This window comes from Hyaena hyaena, unplaced genomic scaffold, assembly GCF_003009895.1.
Source record: "Hyaena hyaena isolate Hyena2069 unplaced genomic scaffold, ASM300989v1 scaffold_420, whole genome shotgun sequence".
Classification (NCBI taxonomy): domain Eukaryota; kingdom Metazoa; phylum Chordata; class Mammalia; order Carnivora; family Hyaenidae; genus Hyaena; species Hyaena hyaena.
In genome coordinates this window covers 24,902-48,383 of record NW_024081045.1, presented here as the reverse complement: position 1 = coordinate 48,383, position 23,482 = coordinate 24,902, and the positions used below count along the sequence as shown (strand labels likewise).

General features: G+C 39.3%; 1 long non-coding RNA gene across 1 annotated transcript in view; it reads left to right on the top strand.

The window, feature by feature from the left end:
* Nucleotides 1-16,166, top strand: part of LOC120245355 — a 28,152-nt gene extending 11,986 nt beyond the window's left edge. Inside the window, exons 2-3 of the long non-coding RNA XR_005531767.1 lie at nucleotides 14,832-14,938; nucleotides 16,089-16,166. This is a non-coding gene — a long non-coding RNA (uncharacterized LOC120245355). The remainder of the gene's footprint in view (nucleotides 1-14,831; nucleotides 14,939-16,088) is intronic.
* The last annotated feature ends 7,316 nt before the right edge of the window (nucleotides 16,167-23,482 follow it).

The following is a 23,482-nucleotide window of genomic DNA, read 5'->3' as shown; positions in this document are numbered from 1 at the left end:
CTCTCTACTGTTAGTGCAGAGCCTGCCTCATATCCTCTGTCTCCTTCTCTGCCCCTCCCCAGCTCATGCTCTCTCTCTTTCTTTCTGTCAGAAATAAACATTAAAAGAAGACAGCACTTGTGATGAGCACTGCTGTTGTATGTAAGTGATGAATCACTGAATTCTACTCCTGAAACCAATATTGCACTGTATGTTAACTAAAAGTTTATTTATTTTGAGAGAGAGAGTGCCGTGTACGTGTACATGCATGCAAGTGGGGTTGGGGCAGAGAGAGAGAGGGAGAGAGAATCCCAAGCAGATTCCATGCTGTTAGCATGGATCCCAACTCAGGATTCCATCTTATGAACTGTGAGATCATGACCTGAGTCAAAACCAAGAATTGGATGCTTAACTGATTGAGCCACCCAACTAACTAAAGTTCAAGTGCCCCAACTAACTAAAATTTAAATAAAAAATTTATTTATTTTTATTCAAGCTGACATAATTTTTTTTAAAGAAATAGGCAAGAGATCTGAGCAGATACCTCAGTAAAGAAGATAGATAGATGGCAGATAAGCATATGAAAAGGTGCTCAATATCACATGTCATTGGGGAATTGCAAATTAAAAGAATGAGATACCACTATTGCCTGTTATGATGAGGAAGTGGAGCAACAGACTTTCATTTCTATTAGAAATGCAAAATGGCACAATAGCTTTGGAAGACAGTAGGGCAGTTGCAAAGCTAAACATAATCTTACAATACCATTCAACAATCACACTGTAGTTTTCTGTACTTTCTATTCAGTTTTTCTGTAAACTTAAAACTACTCAAAATGTATTAGTAAAAAAATGAATTCTAAGACTCCAGGGAATGGATGGGGCACCTGAGTGGCTCAGTTGGTTCAGCGTCTGACTCTTGGTTTTGGATCAGGTCATGATCTTGTGGCTTCGTGAGTTGAAGCCCCACATTGGGCTCTGTGCTGTCAGTGTAGAGCCTGCTTGGGATTCTCTCTCTCCCTCTCTAGCTGCCCTTTCCCCACTTGTGCTGTCACTGTCTCTGTCAAAATAAATAAACTTAAGAAAAATTAAAGACTCCAGGAGATGGAAAGAAACTAGAGAGTCATTCCATTGTTTTCTTTATGCTATATCTAAAACAAAGTGAAGCAACATTGAGACTCCTCCACTCTTTCCGTCTAACAGTCAGTCCTTGGTTTTTATTTTGTTTTGCTTTGTTTTCAAGGTTCTGAGAAGTCCAGCATCTCTGTAAGACAAAGCGGACAGGATGAGTTGACCACATACCTAGTTATAACCAACTGACTCTTAAAGAAGACAAGGAGTTCTGACCCCTTTATTAAATACTGGAACAGAATGACATTCAATCACACTTCCTTTATAGTGAGGCATGGAAAATGTTATTGGCCGGATTGTGTGCCACCCAAATTCACATGTTGAAGTCCTAAACCCCAATTCCTCAGAATGTGATTGTAAAGAGAGAGAGAGAAAGAAAATCCCAAGCAGGCTCTGCACTGCCAGCACAGAGCCCATGTGGGGCTCAAACTCCTGAACAGTGAGATCATGACCCAAGCCCAAACCAAGAGTCTGATGCTTAACTGAGCCATGCAGGTGCCCCTGGAGATAAGGTTTCTAAAGAATTAATTATGTTAAAAGGAGGTCATTAAGATGAGCCCTATTCCAATAAGACTGGTGTTCTTATAAGAAAAGGAAATTTAGGTGTGCCTGAGTGGCTGTCAGTTAAACGTCTGAATCTTCATCTCAGCTCAGGTCTTTATCTCAGTGTTCTAAGTTCAGGTTCTGCACTGGGGTCTGGCCAGGCATGAAGCCTACTTCAAAAAAAAAAAAAAAATTAAGAAAAAGGAATTCAGACACAGAGAAGTGCAGAAGGAAGATGATGTGAAAGATACAGGAAGAAGACTGACATCTAAAAGTTAGGGAGAGAAGTCAAAAGAAACCAACTTTGATGATATCTTGGTCCCTGACTTCTAGCCTCCAGAATTGAGAAAATAAATCTCTGTTCAAGTCACCCAGCCTGTGGTACTTGGTTATGGCAGCACTAGCAAACTAATATAGAAGGCAAGGTTTTATTGCCTTTTTTCCCCTTCCTGTTTCCTAAGAGAAATAAAAGTTCCAGTGAGCAAATTTTTGGATATACAGTAATCTCATAGGAATATAAAAATCATGAAATGTTGTTTTCCATTGTTGCAATGGAGACATGTAGAGCTTTGTGAAAATGTACACTAGACAAAAGAATCAGATATATATATTTTTAATTGAAGTATAGTTGACATACAATATATTAGTTTCAGGTGTACAACATAGTGATTCAACACTTATACATTATGAAATGCTAATCCATGATTAGTGAAGTTAAAGGGGATGTCAAGGTTTTTAAACATTGTTTTTAAAATTATGTCTTGATCAGTTAATTTCATTGTCAAATGGCTTTTTAAGTTCCTTATGAATACTATATTTCCTGTGTTCATGCATGTTTAAATATACCTGTCTTTCTGTCTAGTGGCTTGGGTGGTTATAAAATTGGGTGTCATTTAACTTTTCTTGAAAATTTGACTGAAATTAATTATCCCATTATATCCTAGCACTAAGTGTTAGTAAGGTGAAACTTGACACTAGCTTGAAATTTGTCCTATCTTCTATGTGATTAAAGAAATCTTTCTCTATTCCTGAAATCAATGGGAAACAAGAGCTACCTCAATAAAAACTGATATTTTATATACTTAAATTTTTTTTAGCATTTATTTTTTTGGAGACAGAGAGACAGAGCACAAGTCGGGGAGGGGCAGAGAGAGAGGGAGACACAGAATCCCAAGCAGGCTCCAGACTCTGAGCTGTCAGCACAGAGCCCCACACATGGCTCAAGCTCACCACCCCTGAGATCATGACCTGAGTGGAAATCAGACACTTAACTGACTGAGCTACCCAGGCCCTCCTTTATATAGCTTTTTACATAGACTAATTCTCAGGGAAATTTTGTGTTCTTACATCTTGTATAAAGTTTTTTGTTTGATCTGCTGGTTTATCTGCCCTTTTATTTTTTCTTTGTTCTTTAAATATTATATTAATTGTTTTTTCACTGTGGTGGGCTAAAGCCTTTTTATACTTTATTAATTCCATTTTTAACTCTTCTGTTTCTTGCTGTTTCTAATTCATTTTCTGATATTATTTTGGTTCTCAAATTTTTTTAGCAGTACAGTTTTCTTTTTTATTTCATTCTATTTTTTCAGTTATTCACTGATGAGAAATTATCTTCTGGAGTTCATGTCCTTATAAAGATTTTTTTTTGGTCACAGAAAGTCTCATGGAGAGTTTTCTTCTATTTCTTTTAGATTTCTACTCTCACATTCTTTATCTGCCTTCTGTATGCTGTTGTCATCTCTCTGTGACTTTATTTTTTAGTAGCATGTTAGTACAATTTTGTTTTATTTTATGTTTTTATTTAAATCCAAGTAGTTAACTATAGTATAAATAATGGTTTTAGTGCACGTACATGTAACACCCAGTGCTCACCCCAACAATGCCCTCCTTAATGCCTGTCACCCATTTAGCCCATCCCCCCACCCGCCTCCCCTACAGCAACCCTCAGTTTGTTCTCTGTAGTTAAGAGTCTCATATGGTTTGCTTCTCTCTCTGTTTTTTTTTTCTTATTTTCCCTTCCCTTTCCCTATGTTCATCTGTTTTGTTTCTTAAATTCCACATATGAGTGAAATCATGTATTTATCTTTCTCTGAATGACTTACTTCACTTAACACAATACATTCTAGTTCTATCCACATTGTTGCAAATAGCAAGATTTCATTCGTTTTGATCACTGAGTAATATTCCATTGTATATACACATCTTCTTCTTTTTTTTTTTATGTTTTATTTATTTCTGAGAGAGAGAGAGAGAAACAGCATGGGCAGGGGAGGGTCAGAGAGAGAGGGAGACACAGAATCAGAAGACAGGCTCCAGGCTCTGAGCTAGCTGTCAGCACAGAGCCTGACACAGGGGGGCTCAAACCCATGAACTGTGAGATAATGACCTGAGCCGAAGTCGGACGCTTAACTGACTGAGCCACCCAGGCGCCCCATATACCACATCTTCTTTATCCATTCATCAGTTGATGGACAATTGTGCTCTTTCCATAATTTGGCTATTGTTGATAGTGCTGCTACAAACATTGGGGTGTGTGTGCCCCTCTGAATCAACATTTTTGTATCCTTTGGGTAAATACCTAGTAGTGCAATTGCTGGGTCAACAGGTCTCTTTTTATTTTTTGAGGAACCTCCACACTGTTCTCCAAAGTGGCTGTACCAGTTTGCATTTCCACCAACAGTACAAGAGGATTCCCCTTTCTCTGCATCCTTGCCGACATCTGTTTTTTCCTGAGTTGTTAATTTTAGCCATTCTGACAGGTATGAGGTGGTATCTGATCAGGTTTTGATATGTATGTCCCAGATGATGGGTATGTTGAGCATCTTTCCATGTGTCAGTTAGCCATCTGAATGTCTTTTTTAAAAAAGTGTCTGTGTCTTCTGCTCATTTCTTCACTGGATTATTTGGTTTTGGGTGTTGAGTTTAAGAAGTTCTTTGCAGATTTTTGATACTAACCTTTTATCTGATATGTCATTAGCAAATATCTTCTTCTGTCAGTTTCCTTTTAGTTTTGTTAATTGTTTCCTTCTCTGTGCAGAAGGTGTTTATCTTGATGAGGTCCCAATAGTTCATTTTTGCTTTTGTTTTCCTTGCTTCCAGAGACTTGTCAAGTAAGAAGCTGCTCCAGCTGAGGTCATGGAGGTCGCTGCCTGTTTTCTCTGTAGGATTTTGATCGTTTACTGTCTTACATTTTGGACCATCATCCATTTTGAATTTATTTTTGTGTATGGTGCAAGAAAGTGGTCCAAGTTTATTCATCTGCATGTCGCTGTCCAGTTTTCCCAACACCAAACGTATCTCTACGATACGTTTGTGGGTCCATTTCTGGGTTCTCTATTCTGTTTCTTTAATCTATGTGTTTTTGTGCCAGTACCATACCTTCTTGATGGTTACATCTTTGTAGTATAGCTTGAAGTCTGGAATTGTGATGCTTTCAGCTTTGGTTTTCTTTCTCAACATTACTTTGGCTCTTCAGGGTCTTTTCTGGTTCCATACAGGAGACTCATTTTAGACCTAAAGACACCTGCAGACTGAAAGTGAGGGGAAAGAGAACTATCTATCATGCTAATGGACATCAAAACAAAGCCGAGTAGCCATACTTATATCAGAACAAACTAGATTTTAAAACAAAGATTGTAATAAGAGATAAAGAAGGGCATTATATCACAATTGAGGGGCCTATCCATCAAGATCTAACAATTGTAAGTATCTCCCAACTTGCAAGGACCCAAATATATAAATCAATCAATCACAGGCAGAAAGAAATTCATTAATAATAATATAATAATAATAGGGGACTTTAACATCTCACTTACAGCAATGGAGAGATCATCTAAGCAGAAGATCAACAAGGAAATGGCTTTGAATGACACACCGGACCAGATGGACTTAACAGATATACTCAGAACTTTGCATCTTGAAGCAGCAGAATACACATTCTTCTCAAGTGCACATGGGACATTCTGCAGAATAGATCACATACTGGGTCACAAATCAGCTCTCAACAAGTACAAAAAGATTAATATCATATCATGCATATTTTCATGCTTTAATACCTTGAAACTTGAAATCAATCACTGGAAAAAAAAAATTGGAAAGACCACAAATGCTTGGAGGTTAAAGAACATCCTACTAAAGAATGAATGGGTTAACCAAGAAATTAGAGCAGAAATAAAAAATTACATGGAAGCCAATGAAAATGAAAACACAACAGTCCACAAAACCTTTGGGATGCAGCAAACCTTTGGTCATAAGAGGGAAGTATAGAGCAATCCAGGCCTCCCTAAGAAGGAAGAAATGTCTCAAATACACAACCTAACCTTACATGTAAAGGAGCTGGACAAAGAAGACTAAATAAATCTCAAAACCAGCAGAAGAATGGAAATAATAAAGATTAGAACAGAAATCAATAATATTGAAATAAAAAAACAACAACACTAGAAACCAATCAACAAAACCAGCAGCTGATTCTTTTAAAGATATAACAACATTGATAAACCCCTAGCCAGATTTATCAAAAAGAAAAAGGAAAGGACCCAAATAAATAAAATCATGAATGAAGGAAGAAAGATCGCAGCCAACACCATAGAAATGTATAGTTTTAATTTATACAATACTTTTTAAAAACATCTTTTATAAAAATGTAAAACACACAAAGAGAACAAGATCAATGTGTCATTTTTTTTCATCTTGTGTAGACAGAACATGGGCTACTCTGCTTAAGTTTCACTTTGCTCTCAGTAGTTCAGTGTCCCTCATCCTTTCCTGTTTGTCTCCCTAGAACCATAGCTTGAAAGCTGTGTTTTGCTTCCGTTTCCTTTTCTGTAGCCTGAGGTTGTAGGAAAATGGCATAGGGCTTGTTCCATCTGTGTTTCCTGTGGGTTCTGTTTTCTCCTCTGAAATGTGACCCAGTATCCCATCCTAAGGGTTCACTTGGGTCAAAGTGCACCTCGTTACTGTGGAGGGAAATCTGTGGTCCCAGACTCTTCAGTTTCCACATAGATCCGATACCTCCCCTGTTTCTGCTCACTGTCTTGCTGCAGAGGCTTCTACTCTTAAAGATGTCTTTTTGAATTTTGCCTAACTATCCTATTAGATCTCTCTGATGACTTTTCTCCAAAGTAAGAAATATTTATGAAGATTCTCAATATTTCATTCGCTCTCTTTCTGGAGCTTAGGGTAAAGGTTGGGAGGTATGCCAAGGCTTATCAGAACTTTATTTTTTCTTTTTTCACAACTCATTGAAGTTATGGCATGAAGTTGTGTGCTTTTTCTTATTTGGTTCTTGTTCTTGAAATTTTTGTTGCTGCTAATAATTACTATGAGATGTTGGAGGAGGTGAATTCTGGGCTTCTGTTTTACTTGACATTGTTATTTTAATAGGAAGATGGGAGATTAAAATAGGCCCTGTTATCTTGTGATCCTTTTAACCCAGAACTCTTTAATTGGAAATTGAGATTCTACACCGTACAGAAAGCTCTTTGATATGTCCTCCTTTTATCTTCCACTCACTTTCTTTGAATTACTATCCTCTCCTAATTGATGCTATAGGAGTAATTTAACCCTTAAGCTGATAATTGTTCTAGCCTACTGATACCATACCAATTAACATGGGATAATGCTTAGAATAATAGAAAACAGAACAGTAGTACAAATGGCCAAACCAGAATTTTTGTTACAGAGCAATGAGTTCAGTTGCCTATTTTTACAGACAGAAATGGAAGCAAGTGAGGAAAATAAGTGTAAAGTCCTGGCATTTGAACCAAGCTTCCTAACTCCCAGAGCAGAATTATTTTTTCCACTGTATCTCTACGTTTCTCTACCATCCCATAGTGACTCACCAGATGGCTACTTTCTAGCACTTTTAATAAATGGGAAATTTAATACCTAGCCCTCAGTTTAGTTCATTTTGGCCTAAGAATTATGTACTAAGGAAAGATATAACGTATTCACTATGCAAGTGGACCATCTATCTGTATGTAACATCCAGTCCCCTCAATGATAGCTGGAGTTGATTCCGTGGATTTTAATATCACCTCCCTTTTTATTGTTCATAATGCATCCCACCTAAGACTCATAGTGCTGTAAGCACTCTTGACAACAGGGTTGGCATATCCTAGATGAAGGAAAATCAGTGGTCTGGTCAAGAGTGTTTGAAAATTTCCTCTTCCAGCCATGATGGAAAAACTGGGAAAAGACCTGCCCTCCCAATGTAAGAAAATGACAAAACTGGGCACAATACATGAAATAACTGTTTTCAGAGACTGGGAAACAGGAGACACAGGCTGATCCATAAGGAGAGGATCAAGTAAAGTGAGTCTTCAAGTCACCCCAGCTTTCTGCTGGAAAGGCACTCTCCAAAGCCAAACCACATGAAAAGGATCCCAGTTAGAGAACAGGGGTCTTGAGTTCAGGAGGTAATTATTAGAGATCAAGGTACCAGAGATGGCTGTAATTCTTAGGGCAGGCGAGCATGGACCTGGGGGCTAGGTGGAGAATGAGCTCTAGAAATCTGCAGAGGTCCCCTGGAGTCTGTTAATGAAAGTTAAGCTGTGCTAATTAATATAAGGCCAGCTGCCACAAGGCTGGGCCAATGATTAGGAGCTCTAAGATGAAGATTTCCTGGAAGACCCGAGATCTAGAACACATACAAGTTCACTATCAATCCTGTGACAGTCAAAGGATAGGAATAGTACAAAATTTGTGCCATTCAGTTTGATAACTTAGAAGGAACAGACAAACTCTTTGCAAGACAAAAATTATTAATGGAAAATCTGAATAGCTCTATAAATATAGTAAAGAAGTTGAGATCATACTTTAAAACTTTCCTACAAGGAAAACTCCAGGCTCAAATGTCTTCACTGAGGAATTTTACCAAACATTTTAAGGAATAATCATAATAATAGTATGCATAAACTCAGAAAATAGAGAAAAGAGAACCCTTCCCAGCTCCACCTTTGAAACTAATATCACTGACAACCAAAACTAGACATAGTCAAAACCACATACCAATGTCTCATGATATTGATGCAAAAATTAACAACCTATTAAAAAAGTGAATCTAGCTATGTATAATAAGCATAATATATTATGTCCAAGTGGGATTTTTCTTAAAAATTCCAAGTTGGCTTAACATTCAAAAAATAAATATAATTTAGCATTAACAGAATAGAGAAGGAAGAAAACATATTTTCTTGCTTCAGATAAAGAAAAGATGCATTTGACAAAATATAGTTTATGACAAAAAAAAACCTTACTGAAATAGTAAAACATAACTGTTAAAAGACATTAACAAAATGCACAACTAACATCATACATTATGGTAAAAGACTGAATTCATTTTCTCTAAGGTCAGGAACAAGGTTCATTCCCATCACCTTTATTCAACATTGAATAAAGTCCTTGCCATCTTGGGCTAGTAGAAAACAGCAAGACAGAAGTGAAAGGCACTTTTTGTGTTGGGAACAAAAATGTTAAGTTAAAATATAGGGAGGCAAACCATAAGAGACTCTTAAATACAGAGGCCAAACTGAGGGTGGGTGGAGAGCGGAAGGGCTAAATGGATGATGGGCATTAAGGAGGACACTAGTTGGGATGAGCACTGGGTGTTACATATAAATGATGAATCACCAGGTTTCACTACTGAAACCAATACTACACTGTATGTTAACTAACTTGAATTTAAATACATTTATTAAATGTTCATTTTATTCGCAGGTGGCATTACTATGTTTATGGTTTTTTAAATTTTTAAATGTTTATTTAGTTTTGAGAGAGAGAGAGAGATACTGAGCATGAGCAGGGGAAGGGCAAAGAAAGGGAGACACAGAACTGGAAGTGGGCTCCAGGCTCCATACTCTCAGCACAGAGCCTGACACGGGGCTGAAACTCATGAACTATGAGATCATGACCTGAGCCGAAGTTGGAGGCTTAACCAACTGACACAGACACCCAGGTACCCCTGGCATTACTATTTATAGAAATTCCTAAGAAATCTTCAAAACTTAGGTTAGAATGAATGAGTGAATTTAAAAGGCCACATGATGCAAAGGTTAATATGCAAAGTCACTTGTATTTCTATATATTAGCAATGGAAAATTAGAAAATGAAAATATTAAAATGTATTAGCATCAAAATCATGAAATATTTAAGATAAATTTAACAAAATATATTCAAAACCTATACACTGAAAACTACCAAAACAAAAAGCAAAGACAAATGTGTTCAGGGATTGGGAAACTCAATATTATTAAGATGCCAGTTCTCCCCAAATTAGTAAATGCAGTGTCTTCCCAATCAAAATCCCAGCTAAGTGTTTCGTACAATTTAAGCTGATCTTAAAATTTATAAGAAAATGCAGAGGGCCTAGAGTAGCCAAAATAATTTAAAAACAAGGACAAATGTCAAGGACTTCAAGACTTAATGTAGAGCAACAGTAAGCAAGAAAATGTCATGTTGTTCTCAGGTTTGATAAATACATAAATGGAACAAAATAGAGACTCCAGAATTAGGCTCACACATATATGGTCAGTTAATTTTCAAAAGAGATGCCAAAGTATTCAATGGTAACAAACAGTGCTGGTACAGCTAAATATCTATATGGGGAAAAAAACCTCAGTAAAAATCAAAACTATAAAACTTCTAGAAAACACAGGAGAAAATTTTTGTGATCTTGGTATAGGCAAAAATTTTAAACAGGTAACAGAAAGCTTGTAACTATAAAATATTGATGAATTAAGCTTTGTCAAATTAAAAATGTTTGCTCTTCAAAGAACACTTCAGAATATAAAATGGCAAGTCACAGACTAGGAAAATATACTAACAAGATATGTATCTTGCAAAAGACTGGTATACAGCATATATAAATAACCTTATAATTTAATAATTAGAATATAACCCAGGGCATCTAGGTGACTCATTTGGTTAAGTGTCTGACTTCGGCTGGAGTCATGATCTCGCAGTTCATGGGTTTGAGCCCCTCATTGGGCTCTGTCTGACAGCTTGGAGCCTGGAGCCTGCTTAAGATTCTGTGTCTCCCTCTCTCTCTACCCGTCCCCTGCTCAAACTCTGTCTCTGTCTCTGTCTCTCAAAAGTAAATAATAAAAGTTTTTATTTAGAAAAATTTTAAAAAGGATATCCCAATTTTATAGAGAGAGGTAAACTAAGTGTTTAACAAAGTAACACATATGATAATATACTCACCATTTATTTTTTTTAATTTTTAATGTTTATTTATGAGAGAGAGAGAGGCAGAGTGTGAGTAGGGGTGGGGCAGAGAGAGAGGGAGACATGTTAATATACTCACCATTATTTTTTTTTAATTTAATGTTTATTTTTGAGAGAGAGGCAGAATGTGAGCAGGGGTGGGGCAGAGAAAGAGGGAGACAACAGAATCTGAAACAGGCTCCAGCCTCTGAGGTGTCAGAACAGAGCCTGATGTGGGGCTTAAACTCACTATCCATGAGATCATGACTGGAGCAAGTCAGATGCTTAACCGAGTACACCCAGGTATAGGGTATACTCATTATTAACTGCACACCCACCAGAATAGATATTTTAAAAAATGACAGCACCAAATATTAATAGCTGGAACTCTTGTTCATTGCTCTAGGAATATAAGGGCCATTTTAGAAAAGACTCAGCTGTTTTTATAAAATTAAACTTACCCTAAGACCCAACTGTCTACCTTGAAGTATTTACTATGAGAAATGAGAACATCTGTACACACTTAGATACATGTATATTTATAGCAGCGTTATTTATAATAGTTTTAAAGCTGGAAACAACCCAAATGTCCATCAATAAAAGAATGTGTACATAAATTTGGGTATATTTATACAAAGGAATGGTACTCAGGAGCAAAAATAAATGAGCTACTGATAACATGCAGTAATATGAGTAGATGCCTGAAAGGTTATATTTGAACAACAACAACAACAAAAATAAAACCCCATACTTAAATACAGGCATGAAAGAGTACATACTGTATAATATGAAATATGTATAAGAGTATGTAGTGTTTATATGATATTCTAAAAAGTCAAAACTGGCCTAGACTGATAGAGAATAGGACAATGGTGGCCTGAGGTAAGGGCTGGGGATAGGGTTATCTGTAAATAGGCACAAGTGTACTTTTCAGTAGCAATGCGAATATCTCAGTGGTGCTGGTGGCTTCCTGGGCATATACATTGTCAAAGCTCATTGAGCTCATACACTTTAAAGGGTGCATTTTATTAAGTGTAAGCCATGCCTCAGTGTGGTTGGTTTTTTTTAAAAATCCTGTTTTCCTATATTTAAAAATGGCATGTCCAAGTAATATCCAAAATATATAAAGAACTTATATAACTCAACACCAAAAAAAAAAAAAAAAAGAAAAAAAAAAAGAAAAGAAAAAANATAAAGAACTTATATAACTCAACACCAAAAAAAAAAAAAAAAAGAAAAAAAAAAAGAAAAGAAAAAATCCAGTTAAAAGATGGGCAACAGGCACGAACAGACATTTCTCCAAAGAAGATATCCAGGTCACTGGACACACGAAAAGGTGCTCAACATCACTCATCATCAGGGAAATGCAAATCCAAACTACCATGACCTATCACCTCACAACTGTTAGAATCGCTACACTCAAAAACACAAGAAACAACAAGTGTTGTAGAGATAAAGGAACCTTCTTCCACTGTTGATGGGAGTGCAAACCGGTGCAGCCAATGTGAAAAACAGTATAGCGATTCCTCAAAAAATTAAAAATAGAACATATGACCCAATAATTGCATTCCTGGGTATTTACCCAAAGAATATGAAAACACTAATTTGAAGGGTATATACACCCTTGTGTTTATTACAGGATTATCTATAATAGCCAAGATATGGAGGCAGCCCAAATGCCCATCAATAGATGAGTGGATAAAGGAGATATAGTATATACATACAATGGGATATTATTCAGCCATAAAAAGGATGAAACCTTGCCATTTGCAACAACATGGGTGGTTCTAGAGGGTATCATATAAAGGAAATAAGCCAGTCAAAGAAAGACAAATACCATGATTTCATTCATGTTATAATTTAAGAAACAAAACAAAGGGGCAAAAAAAGAGGCAAACAAATAAACAAACACCAAATAACAGAAAACAAAAAAACCCAACTCTTCCCCATATAGAACAGAGGGTTGCCAGAGGGTGATTGGTGGGAGGATGGGTGAAATAGGTGATGGGGATTAAGAGTATACTTACCTTTTTTGTTTGTTTGTTTTTGATTCAAGTTAGTTAACATACAGTGTAGTTTTGGCTTCAGTAGGAGAACCCAGTGATTCATCACTTCATATGACACCTAGTGCTCGCGCATCCCTAAAAGTGCCCTTCCTAATGCCCATCTCCTGTTCAGACCATCCCCACATCCCCACATGCTGGAGGGGACTCCAGCCACCCTCAGTTTGTTCTCTGTATTTGAGTCTCTTATGCTTTGCTTCCCTCTCTGTTTTCATGTTATATTTCCTCCCTTCCCCTGTGTTCATCTGTTGAGTTTCTCAAATTACACGAGTGAAATCATATAACATTCTCTGACTTATTTCTCTTAGCATAGTATATTGTAGTTCCATCCACATTGCTGCAAATGGCAAGATTTCATTATTTTCTAACACCAAGTAATATTCCTGTGTGTGTGTGTGTGTGTGTGTGTGTGTACACACCACATCTTCTTTACCACTCATCAGTCAATGGACATTTGGGCTCTTTCCATAACTTGGCTATTGTTAATAGTGCTGCTATATGTTGCGGACGAAATGACACAAAGGACAAGACACACACAAAAGACAGACACAGACACAACTCCGGCCGGAGGAACAATTCTACGCAAGCCCCTCTTGCAGTTTATTTCATACCCCGGTAACTGGATACAAACTGAAATCTACAAGATGCATTCCTTTACCAATTAAGGGCAAGTAGCCAAACACATTTCAAGGACAGGGGGGAGCAAAGGGAGGAAGCGACCACAACATGTTTACTAAGAGGCCTGCTCACAATTCCAGCCTCCTCCTTATTTCTAAGGAGGGCATGTTCCCTCGTTTGCGAGCGGACCATTAAACTTGGATATTGTGTGCAGGCCTCCTGGCAGAGCATCCTGTTTGCAGGCATGCTTCGCCCAGGCAGGGAGCCCCGTGTGCAGGCACATCCCCGCATCCCTAACCACGCTTTCTTGTGGTCACTGTCGGGCTCCCACACTATAAACATTGGAGTGCATGTGCCCCTTCAAATCAGCAGTTTTTTATCCTTTGGATAAAAGCTAGTAGTGCAATTCATGGGTCCTAGGGTAGCTCTATTTTTATTTTTATTTTTATTTTTTTGAGGAACCTCCATACTGTTTTCCAGAGTGGCCACACCAGTGTGCATTCTCACTGGCAATGCAAAAGAAATCCTCTTTCTCCACATCCTCGCCAACACCTGTTGTTGCCTGAGTTGTTAATGTTAGCCATTCTGACAGGTGTGAGGTGGGTATCTCATTGTGGTTTTGGTTTGTATTTCCCTGATGCTGAGTGATGTTGAGCATCTTTTATGCACCTATTAGTCATCTGCATGTTTTCTTTGGAAAAGTGTCTATCCATGTCTTCTGCCCATTTCTTCACTGGATTGTTTGGTTTTTGGGTGTTGAGTTTGATAAGTTCTTTGTAGATTTTGGATACTAGCCCTTTATCAGATATGTCATTTGCAAATATCTTCTCCTATTCTATCAGTTGCCTCTTAGTTTCATTGACTGTTTCCTTCGCTGTGCAGAAGGTTTTTATCTTGATGAGGTGCCAGTAGTTCATTTTTGCTTTTGTTTCCCTTGCCTCTGGAGACGTGCCAAGTAAGAAGTTGCTGCAGCCTAAACCAAAGAGGTTGCTGCCTGTGTTCTCCTGTAAGGATTTTGATGGTTTCCTGTCTCACATTCAGGTCTTTCAGCCATTTTGAATTTGTTTTCGTGAAGAGTACACCTATCTTGATAAGCAATGAGCAATATGTGGAATTCTTAAATCCCTATACTTACTATACATTTGAAACTAATATAAAATTGTATATTAACTACACTGGAATTAAAATAAAATGAAATAAATTCCTGTTCTCCTGTTTGAACCTTGAAGCAAATTTTCAAATTTCTTTTATGAGAGAACATTTTTTAAAACAAAGGTTTGCCTATTTTTTTCAGAAGTATCTCAGAAAGACACAAGGTGGCGATGTTACCCCAAGAAAGTGTATGTGTTCAGTCTCTAAAGCCCCAGCTTCACCTGACAAGTCTTTGGTCCTCAGAACAAGGTATTGTCCTCAATACTTTCTTATCCAAGTACTTATCTAATATACTTATTATTAATTGATTATATACTTAATTATTGTCTACATTCAATAACTATGCCACAGATCTTTTTGAAACAGCCGAAGAGCTTTATAACTTTTTTTTTCTACTGTAGTCAACAATAGTCAAGGTGGTAAATAATTCACAGCAAGTAAGATATTTTGTTACTGGGGAGACTACAATTTGTTACTCACCTAGTGAACTGAGAAATTTGCCTTAACCTCTAGACAGAGGACATTTCCTAACAGTACTTCTCATTTGTAGTTCAGACATTCAGCCATTAGAGGACAGTGCAGAAGCATAATTATGGTCATTCATGAAGGATGTGGGAAATGCCAATGGAAGTCTTTGGTGGTTGGTCTGGGAGAACTGTTTTAGTGCAGCAACCAAGTACATCTTCTACAAAAGGAGACTATAACCAGATAAGTAGTAAGCACCAATAAATATTCATTCTCTCAAGAGTAAAGAGTGTAAAGGAAATGAATACATTTATAGAAACCATCTATTTGATGCAGCATTTTTTGTTTAAAACATTATTTCTCACTAGTGAAGTAGTTTCTCTTAATGAACCCCCCTGAAGAGAACTATAAACTCTGGACTCAGAACCATATGAAGACACAGGAAGGAAAAGAAAACAGGCAGGTTCTGGAGGGGAGTTGATACTTAGGAGAAAAAAAGGCACTTAGCGAATTTCTCATTTTTTGACTTTTATGCCAACGACAGATCCCAGTTTGTGCGTTGTGGTTGGTGGGCCCTCAGATGGTAAATCTCATTTTACTGGCTAGAGGAAGCAAAGGACAGAGTAACTGGAAAGCGAGGAGGAGGTGGCAAGAAAATGAGACCAAGAGAAAGTCTCCCTTCCAGCCCAGCCCTCAACCGTGATTACACAAGGCAACTTCACACTGCTGAGGCTGAACACTAGCACCTCCCTGTGTTTCCCTACTACTTGACGGTGCCTCTCAGTGCCGTGGGGAGATGAGCGCCCTGGGCCCCTGTGATCCTAATCCGGACTGCTGTCTGCAATGCCTTGAGCTTATATATATGAGCTTATATATAAGCCTCTTTGAGCTTCAGTTCCTCCAGGTGATAAAGGAAACTCTGCCTTTCTCACAGGGTTATTTCTGAGGACGAACAGAGAAAACTTGTGTGAAGTTCCTGGCACAGAAGGAGTTGAATAAATGATTAATTTTCTTCCCACTTCTCTTTCTGGTTTACATGAATCCTTGTGACCGATTCTCAATTTCCAAGGTAAACTCTACTGGCAAACCTTCACATCAGCTGAAGACTCTGGTCCTGACCTTTGATAAAAGACTGTGGGCTCGCTTCTCACAAGACTTTGGTCGTCTGTCCCCCTTTTCAAATCCAGGTTTGAAGAATAAGCTCTCACATCTTTGCAGTGAGCACTGGCTTGCTAGGCTCCCCAAGAGAGGCCCGGGTGGCCGCAGCCCCCCAACAAACTGAGATGCCAGCTTCCCAAGCCTATGTCAGCATTGCTTGCCCTATCTCAAACATTGGCCTTTCTGACTTACTATTTATTCTAGACCTCTAGTCTTTATTCATCCTCATTTCCCACTGCCTCCTAGTTTTTTTTCTTGGCGGTTACATGAACATGATTTTGAGTGACCATGTGCACCTGTTATGGAAAGGCCTACCGTCTCTCTCTGTCATGGAGTCGGTCCTTTATGATTCTTTTTTCCTACGTCCGCCATCCAGTCAGTGCTCATGTGTAAGGCTTGCAGACTAACCGGAATTTGCTCACCTGCCCTTACCTCTCACCTGGATCACGCGCTAGCCTTCTACCTGGTTTCCTTGCTTCCTTGCCTGTGCCCTGTATGCCATTCTCCTCCCAACCCAAGAGTTAAACCTTTAAATACGCTTATCGATTTGTATCATAATCTTTAACTTCTGTGGCTTCTTCATTGTAGTTAGAAAAAAAAAAATCAAATCTCCTTATAGGTCCTCTGATTACTTGTCTGATGTCACTTTAAATTGTTTTTTTTTAATTTTTAATTTATTTTTGAGAGAGAGAGAGAGAGAGAGTATGAACAAGGAAGGGGCAGAGAGAATCCAAAGCAGGCGCCAGGTTCTGAGCTGTCAGCCCAGAGCCCAACGCAGGGCTCAAACTCATGAACCATGAGATCATGACCTGGGCTGAAGTCGGATGCTTAACTGACTGAGCCCCCCAGGCACCCCTGTCTGATACCACTTTTACTACTCATCAATCACTGTAGTTCTGTCTTTCTGTCCCACAAATATTTCAGACTTAACCCTTCATCCAATCTGCTGTGATTGTTGTTTCCTGTGCTTCAATGTTCTTTCTTTGCTTGGCTACCTACCTGCCTTTTATTATTCCCGCGTTGCTTCTATTACTGTCCGCTCAGAAAAGCCTTCCTGGCTGTCCTAACCAAAGCAGTCCTTACCTAGACGCAGACCCCTCTGTCCTATTGTACTGTTTTGTTTCCTTCAGAGCACTCATCACCATCAAAATCGTCTTAGAAATGGGCACCTGGGGGGCTCAGTCTGTTAAGCCTCCAACTTCGACTCAGATCATAATCTCACAGTTCTTGAGCGTGAGCCCCACATCAGGCTTTGGGCTGACAGTACAGAGCCTGATTGGGATCCTTTCTCTCTGCCTCTCTCCCTGACCGTTCTCCACTTGTGCTCTCTCTCTCTCAATAAATAAATAAACAAACAGGCAAACAATCAATAAATAAATAAACAAAAAGACAACCAACTTTAAAAAATTGGTCTTAAAGAAAAAGAAATGGTTTTTATCTGTTGTAACACCATCCCATACTGATACAGAGTTTATTGGAGAAAAACAGAGGAGGAGTAATAGAATATATACATTGTCTCTAACTCTTGTTACTCATTAGATCTTATGCCAGGTACAGATGGTCTGCATGTCCCATGGCCAAGGTTCCAATAAAGGAGGACATTCCCTCGGGATGTTCTGTATATTTGTGATGTGCCTTTTGGGAAGAGGGTCAAAGTCGAAAAGCATCCATGAGACGATACAAGTTCCCTGGTCTGGGAAGTGGCCTTGGAAAGGATACTCCATATCCTCCAAATACAGCTTGCAATTAGCCTGACAAACTAGTAATTAGCCTGTTAAACTACCTCAGATCTCTTTTCCAAGCTCTCTGCCATGCTGCCAAAAGTGGGGAGGACATGAGCATCAAGGGCCGCCAGCTTTGTCTCCTCACTAAAACATAACCATGTTAGAGGTGGATGTCTGTCTTGTTTGCCACTAAAATATTACCAGGCACATAGAAAGGTAGTCACCATGTTTGTCGAACAAATGAAAGAAAAATGGCATGAATAGCAATGAAGTAAATGACTAAAAGGAACTGAAATATAGCAAGAAAGGCCATACTTGAAATTGTCTTGGTAGTAGACAGGGTACTACTGGGTACACAGATAGCTAAATTTATTGCAGCATAAGGGACAGTAGAAGCTACTGGTGAAATGACTCCAGTTAGGGTTTTCCCCATTATTTTAAATCCATATGCGTCACAACTTCATTTGTAGAGTTCTATCAACGATACGTGCTGTCTCTTAAATCAGTGGTACACTCTGGTTGGAAACAAAATTTCATGAATTTTTTTTTGAGAGTATCGGATTAGGATTCTCTGGGAGACCGCTTCCAAGTGTCTTTCTTTTTTTGTTCTCATATTGTTTTATTCATCTCAAACTGAGATCACAGTCTGTCCTGGATTGTGTTTAGCATCGCGGGTGACAATGAGGTCATTTCCACTATGCTAAGGCCAACATCAGCGATGCTTACTGCATCCCGATTGATCTTTGGAATACTTCTAAATTACCAAAGTAAGAAAAAATTTTTAGTAAAGGGAAAGTATATGATGAGCTAAATCCTGAGAAGTATGACTAATATTACAATGTAAAATACTCAGCAGGCACTCAATCAAGTTCATCTCTTGAGGATTTCTCATGATCAGAAACTCCCCTGGGGGTTAAGTCAGCATTCCAGTTTTACATATTTCATAAATATAAATCCTTGGGGTGGATACGATTGCCTTGTAACATTAATAAGATTTATTTCTGTAATCGCAATAAAAACTATAAAACAAGCAAAACAAAGTTTTTTTAGCGCTCTCTTCCATGACCCATACTGGAATCAATTTTTTCTACCAATGTCATATCTATTTTTCAAGGCATTTAGGGGACTAAAGAATGACACAGAATGGGGAAATTACACAAATTAGTTTGCTCTGTATTTCTACAAGTCAAGTAATCTGTTGGAATAATTTTAAGGCAATTCTTTAATGATTAGTTTAAGACCATCTTAAGCTCTCTGAAATTTTATACCTTTGGTTACTTTTTCCTAAAAATTCCCTTCAACCTTTTCCCCCATTTTCATTCTACTTTCTCCCTGTTTCTTCTTGGACCATTTTAATGATGTTTCTTCCTCCCCTTTATCACTTCCTAACCATCAGTGCCACTCCACTGTCAATGTCTCGGCCTTTTCATGCTTTACACTTTGTTTCACTTGCCTAATCACATAGCTTCACCTTTCACTTAACGAACCAAACTTTGAATAAACATTGTAGCCACGTGTAAAGCTGGACATGTCCATTTAGCTGCCCTACACGTTCCTCACAATGCACTCTGTCCCCACCACCAAGCACTTTGTGTTTTCTTGATTTCAGTGTTAGGATGAACATGATCCCCTTCTACTCTGTAAGCAGAGGAGTCCATCTCCACCACTTTCTAGACCCAGTCATTGAGTCTAGTACTACGTCTCTTCCTAAAGTCTTCCCTATCTTTTTGTTTCTCTGCATCTTCATTCTGAGCAGAATAACCATAATTTCATGGGTGACCTCTCTGAAACTTATCAGTCACAGCAGCCTGGGAAGCAGCAGTCCTGAACCTCTTTAGGATTCACCTCAAGGCCACTCTGAGCCTCTTGTATGAAATGTGACCTCTCCTCTATTAATAAGGCTCTAAATTGATTATACTGAAATTATAGGAAGTATATGGGATGGACACAAATGATGCTAGTAAATATTTCTTATATGTGAAGAATGGGTGAGTCTTTGGAAATAAAAACTACAGAAGTGAAAGATATGAAGCTGACCTTTAGAAGGATGGGAGAATGAGTAGAAAAGCAAAGTTGGAGTGCCCTGGGTTCAGATTTCAACTCCACCCTTGGTTTGACTGTGGACTAGATACTTACCTGATTTTAGCTTTGGTTTCCTTATTTGTAAAATGGAGATAGTATCTCATTTCTCACTCAAAGGGGCTTTTTGACAGTTAAATAATGTTTTATATAAAGTTTCCATTTGGAAATTTACACATGGTATATTCTTACCAAGTCAAATATTGTTAATACTTAGGAGTATAGGACTTAAATACGTTAAATAACAGTTCAAGGAAAAAATAATAGAAATATTATTGGGGCACCTGGGTGACTCAGTCAGTTAAGCGTCTGGCTCTTGATTTCTGCTCAGGTCATGATCTCAGTGGTGAGATCAAGCCCCACGTCAGGTTATGTGCTGACTGTGAAGAGTCTACTTGGGTTTTCTGTCTCTCTCTCTCTGTGCCCCTCCCCTGCTCATGATCTCTCTTCTCTCTCTCTCGCTCTCTCTCTCTCAAAAATTATAAAAAATATCATAAAGAAATACACAGTAGCTGCCAAAGAATAGTACTGACAGCTGTTCTTTTTTTAAAAAAAGTTTATTTATTCATTTTGAGAGAGAGTGTGTGTGCATACACAAGTGGGGGAGGGGCAGAGAGAGAGGGAGAGAGAGAGAATCCCAGGCAGGCTCCATGCTGTCAATGCAGCACCCGAACCAGGGCTTGAACCTACCAACGATGAGATCATGACCTGAGCCCAGATCAAGAGTTGGAGATTCAACAGACTGAGCCGCCCACGTGCCCCTGTAGCAGCCATGCTTGAAGGCCCCAGGATATCTTGAATGGAGAGAAATTATAGGCCTTAGACACAGCAGGATTGCACACAAATTGTTTGGCCCCTTAGCTTCTTTGCTGCACAGAACAAGAAAAGGTTTGTAGATTTTTATGGTCTTTAAATAAAATCAGGCTAGACTCACTGCTCACCTCTGCCTAGAAACTTCCAAATTTGAAGGCATTTTCCAGCCACTATCAATTATTCAAGAGAGACATCGGGGAAGCTATAGATGAATAAAACTCTCCAGGTGCCCTCCTTGAACCAACAGGCTAACCTGGCTGTGGGCTAGGCCACCAGGGTGAGGACGATTGGAAATGGCCATTTGTGTCTGCTACGCACAATCAGGAGAGAGGTTTTAACATGGCTCGGGGTGGTCGGGATCAATGAGTGCCGCGTTCCATTCACTGAAGAAGAAACCCGAGCTGAGACGGGCCGAGTTGGACAGTCACGCAGCTCGGGAGTAGCAGAGCCAGGCCTGAAGCCCAGATCCGAGTCCAAAACTCTTTTCCCACCGCCCTACAGCTGCTGCTTTACAGTATTGAGGTTTGGGGATTTTTACTCATTCAAATGCAAATGTATTGTGTGTTTCTTTAACAGGACATTTTTTTTGTCTTACTTTACTAACTGGGGTCTGTTCTATTGAGCAAATGAGTATAGACGTGGAGGTGTTAAAATCATCAACCTCTTTTAGAGCCTGAGGATTTTTCTTTTGCTTCTCTTTATGATGTGGAACGCTGGCTTCTTTTTTCTCCCTTCCAGCCGGAATTGGAGGCAGCAGTACAGATAACTTGACCTACTTGTTCTACTGGATGAGTAGCGAGAACGAGATTAATGAAATCAATGTAGCCCACAGGGAAGTCCTGCCCATCCGCACCCCACCCCCTCCTGTGGGAATTCTTCCAGGGGACTTGTCTGGGGAATGCGTTGCTATGAAACAGTGCTGCAGCTGGGCTCTGTGGGGGGTCTGGGGGGGTCTCATAAAAGCTAGCCATATCTGCACTTTGAGAAGGTTAGAGACGTTATGTGCCACCCAATATTATACACCGATAAGTCAGGACCAACATATACCTTTAAAAAGTCCCTCATTCATCCATCCATTATTTATGGAAGCCATACCGTATTCCAGATATTCTGTTTGGTTCTGGAGATGTACTGTCCTTACCTTTGAGGGAATCACACCTTTTGAGAGAGGGCAAAGGAAGAACACAAAAGGCTGCAGCTACCAAGTGGAAGAGAAAAGAGAGGAGAATGGACACAGGGTGATAATCAGTATCATGATGGCTGTAGAGACAAGTGAACAAGTAATTATAATGCAATGTGATAGGTACCACGGTAGGGGTAAGAGGAAGTTCAGCTGTGGACACACCAGGGTGGCATCTAACCCCATCCTCCAAGGTCGGTGAAGGGCTTTTGGAGGCTGCGGTATGTAAGCACAAACCTAAAGAATAAAAGAAGTTGTACAGGTGAAGAAGTAGAAGAGAGGATGTTCTTAGAAGAGGAAATCATATGTGTAAAGGGTCTGGGGCATCACAGAACCTGCGGAACACAGGGAAGCACAGGGGAACAGTGGGTCTGGAGCACAAATGAACGAGGGTAGGACCAGCAAAGTGGGCGGTGTGAGAAGATAGAGGAGTAGTTTGAAGGACCTTGAAAGTTGTGCAGTGGCTTTTCCTGTTTTTGCCCCAGGACTTTGCCTGTGATACTTGCACCTCTTGGAAAGCAGTGTCACGCCACTTAGCCCCATAAAGCCTGGCCTAATATTTGGGGATTTGTGGAAACAATTTGAAAGGAATAGTGCAGGTGAGGTCAGAGTCCAGGGTATGTAGCTGGCCACTCAGAAAGAAGTCATTGAGTGGAGGAGCATAGTGTGCTGATTTAGTCATGCCCCGGGTCTTAGAGCTAGACCAAGATGGAAACCGAGGTAGGACTAGCTTCAGCTAATGGCAATAGCTTTCAAGTAACAACAGGTGAAGCACAACAGAAGTGTATTCTCCTCTCCTGTGGAAGTGGTTGGCTTAGGGGTGCCCTAGGGCAGGTGTGACAGCTCTGGCGTATCATCTGAACTATGCAAATATCCTCTTTCTCATCACATTCACCTCCCCCACTGACTTTAGCCCTTATTGATGACTTTGGCCTAAAGCAATTACCACCCTATTTTGTCAGACGGTGATTTTTGTTTTTAACTTTCCAAGTGCTGTTTGAGTACACAATCTGCAGTGGGACTTGAGCAAATCAAGGAGTTAATTCTCCCCAACCCATTAAACCCTTAGGTGGTCTTGGCTGCATTACCCACTACAGACCACTCCCTGGCTGTCATGTGAAAGCCAGTCATTGGAAACAGTAACCTGTTCCAGGCTTTGCATCTTTTTGGCTCAGTACTCCATTGTCTCTCTTTGGTTTACTAAACTTGACCTCCTTCTTGACTTGCAACTCTGTTTGCAAGAATTTGGAATCCATCACAGCCTTCAGCATGCATTCCTTCTTCTAGGTCCAGCTCTGTGAATCCCCACACATTTGCTGAGGCATTTCCTAATGCTTTCCCTTCGGGGAAGTAAGAGCCTACACTGGACAGATT